This window comes from Mytilus californianus, unplaced genomic scaffold (genome assembly GCF_021869535.1).
Source record: "Mytilus californianus isolate M0D057914Y unplaced genomic scaffold, xbMytCali1.0.p SCAF_6, whole genome shotgun sequence".
Taxonomy (NCBI): domain Eukaryota; kingdom Metazoa; phylum Mollusca; class Bivalvia; order Mytilida; family Mytilidae; genus Mytilus; species Mytilus californianus.
In genome coordinates this window covers 40,565,823-40,569,889 of record NW_026262712.1, presented here as the reverse complement: position 1 = coordinate 40,569,889, position 4,067 = coordinate 40,565,823, and positions in this window count along the sequence as shown.

The window sequence follows — 4,067 nt, the reverse complement described above, 5'->3', positions numbered from 1 at the left end:
CAATCTTTCTGAATGTTGGATATATTTTTGGACTAATATTGACATTACACACACAAAAGACTTGACAACAAGACTACGTGCATTTTGTTTAATGAGACAAAACCTTATTAAGAACTAATAGAGGAATTTAGGTGTTGTCTGTGGCCGACTGTCATACAAGTGAGAGGTTTAGCTAGCTATTAACCAGGTTTAATCCACCATTTTCGTCATAAGAAAATGCCTATACCATGTCAGGAATATGACAGTTGTTGACCATTCGTTTGGTGTGTTTGAGCTTTTGATTTTGCCATTTGATTAGGAACTTTCCGTTTTGAATTTTTTTTTTTATTTTGGTATTTTTGTTATTTTACTTTTTATGTCCAATGGAAGATTGTAAATTGTTGTTTTAGACTTCAAAATATTACCACATGTACCAATTGCACATATGCCAGAATTTAATATACACTGGTCAGATGTTGTTATGAATTCATAAATGGACAAAGGGAGCTAACTCCTACTCATCAAAATAAACAATAATTTTTCATGGTTACAGTAATATCTTTTAAAATTGAAATTTTAGGTCAAATTAACTTTAAATTATATAAAAAATATTTTTCAGTGTGAAAATATATGATTTAACATTAAAATGCTTTTAGTTTGCATATTTTCTGCGGGACTATTCTCTACTTTCACTTTTGCTTTGAAAATGGCAGAAGATTCATTCAGATGTGGAATATCAGCCTTTCAAACCGATGAGTCGAATGTAGAAGTTGCTATTTATTTTTGCTTGAAAATGATGTAATCAAAATAAGGAGCTGCTTTAAGGACGTGACTAGTCACAAATATAGTTTTGGTGTTCCTGCATGAGGCTCAAATCGTCATTTTAGTTTGGGTGAAAATATGACAGAAGGTAAATTACTTTTGTATAGAGTGAATGTATTTGGTGATCGTTTATACAAAGGTATTACGGTGTGCTCATTACATAGATATTCTATATTTGAATATGCATGAACTATTTGCCACTTGACATTAAAGCAAAGTACAGCTGAAACTGACTCACTGACATTCAGTCAAGATGGAAGTAATACATTTGATAAAATTAACGGAATTGTATTTGAATTTTAATGAATACGTTTTGCCTTTGTAAATTATTACTTTTACTGTTTAGTCTATTTTTGGCAATATCCACTTGACGTGGCTCGGTACTTATACATCCCGTCATTATGTTATTGTGCTATGGTATTTTTTTGTATTCTTGTCTTTCGCTTTTGCTAATGTGCTTTGTCTATATGCCTTCTTGTTTTTCTTTGTTGACATATTTGTTTGCTTTTATAGTAATTAAGATTATAACACAATATTGACTGCTGTACCCCTATTTTTGACATTTGTACCTATTATGTCTGTTTGTTTTGTTCACACATCGTTGTCAGTATAATGGAATTGTATGCGACTATCAACCAAGATGGAGGTTTAACTTACTATAAAACCAGGATTAATCCATCATTTTCTACATAGGAAAATGCCTGTACCAAGTCAGGAATATGACAGTTGTTATCCATTCGTTTGATGTGTTTGAACTTTTGATTTTGCCATTTTCCTAATGACTTTCCGTTTTCCGTTATATATAATTATATGCACTTTTCAAATACAACACAATTATCTCCATGAACATTGGCAAGTCATTTGAATATAAATATATATGTTTATATACAAGTCTTAATTGAAAACAACGTTCAAACCTATGATTGCTTCGGATAAAAAACCGCAATTTTTATACGTGTGCATCTGAAACAAATTTCTTGATAGAAGGGTCTAAATACAGAACAAACAACATTTTCTAAAAGACCAAAACAGTGAAAAAGTATATTTTAACAAAACGCATTTGACTAACAGGTCGAACAACCTTGCTGACTGCCATTGGCGATTGTCAAATAAACGTATCACCAGATGTAACAAAATGGATGGATCTTAATTATTAATTTAATACCAAACAGAAAACAATAAACTTGCGGAAAAGATGATATACCGCAAACATGAGGTGCAAAAATTTGTACACCATATCCGGATTTCGACAATTAATGTCTCTTCAGCGATGTTAGGAATCGAAACGGTATTGGAAGGCCATATACTTTACCTCAATTTAGGGTAGACTCTTGAATTTTAAGAGTCTAAATATGTTTATATATACATATATAAATGAAGATCCCTATTGATTTGATGTGAATACTATGTGATGTCCGTCTATCCCCGGACACAAAATGCTTGCTAACTATATTTTGCCTCGAAATTAGGACACATCTCCTCATAGTCTTCTTAACGATTTTCTTAAGGTAAATTCCGATAACTCATTCTCGTGGGAAAAACAATTTTTTTATTACTTTAATAAACAAACAAACATTTTCCATTGGTCTCTCTTTTTCTTTAAAGTTTGAGGAAACCACATTAGAGGAGATCCAAACCTTGACATAAACACAACACCTTATATTGACAACGTTTTTCTACTGTCTTACAGTATGTAAATAATATTGCTGTCAAAAATCAGTTGGTGTGAGTTAAAGTCTTATCTCCTTAAGGATATTGCATTAGGAACATGCAATATCTTGTCTTGGAAGCAGGACTTGCTTCGTTGTGCCAATCAGGATAGATGCAGACAAGCTCTACTATGCAGTTTGAAGGAAAAAAAAGTGTTTATCAATACAGAATACGCAATGAAATTCTTATCCTTCTCATTGAGGGAAAAACAGTCTGAATGGTATGTACAAAGGGGCATATATTGGCATGTGTGTGAGCATGTTCAAAGATGATGAATCGAATCGGAAGGTTATAAGCTTACTTTTGATTAATGATATTATCAATTGCTTTATAACAAGATAAACTTGAAAACCACAAAAATCTTGAAATTACAAGTTTCTAGGATGTATTTATCATGTTTATGATATGTTCATACTTATAAAATAAATCATTGAGATTAGAGAAAACTTTACATAATACTTTCGAATGAAATTCTACAAGTTGGTATATCAATTAGTTGATTAAAAGACATAGCATCTGCTTTTCTTATGGCAGGGTAACGTTTGAAACTGGAAATCTGTATAATCAGGAACTGTTCACCTATGACTACAAAAAATGTTGCCTATATAGCTTATTGAATGATCATGTCAGTCAGGTACCTCAATTCTGACAATGACCTATATTCATTATTCATTCATTATGTAAATTTGGGAAAAATGTAGGGTAAGGTCATATTTTTGTCACATTCTCTATAATATGATATATCAGCAATATTTGAGCTTTAAATTGACTAATTATGATAAGTCAACATTATTGCTTGTGGACGTGTCAACCTAACATATGTCATCTTAACTTGTTTTAATCTCATGGTCTAGTTTTATACCTTAGGTTATTTTCTCGTTATCAATAGGTAGACATTCTTTTTGACACTTTACACCCTCATTACATTTTACACGTTGGTAAATCTAGTACGCTGAATGCTTGTTAACAAGAATACTATTCTAGCAAGACATTTGTGTGTAACCAAACTTGTTGTTGAAATTGTATTACTTTTGAAAGAGAAATGTTTTAAGTTGGTTTAAATTTCTTTTCAATTTACAGCACATGACTTATAACCACATCCTTGACAAGGTGAAACAATATTGGTTTGCAGTGGTTGTCTTTTTTTGAACACATATTGCACACTGTGAAGAAGCAACTCCCTTGTATTACATCAGCTTACCTCAGGAGTGATAATTCCAGTTGTTATCATTGTGGAAACACTTGGTTATCCCTTGATGAAATTTCAGAAAGAACTGGTAAGATATGTATACATTTTTATGACAATATTTCTGCAGAATTTATGGAAAATGTAGATCATTTTTCAAATAATTGCTCATACTGATCAAATGTTGTGTTGCAAAGTATACATTTATAAAGCTATGTACAGAAATTAATTTCTAAACTACAAACATTGGACAGTACAACCGTCCAAATCACAACAAACATTAGACAGAACAAAAGTCCACACAAACTTTAAACACTGGACAGCACAACAGTCCACGCCATCCACAAACATTGGACTTCCCTTAGAAAAT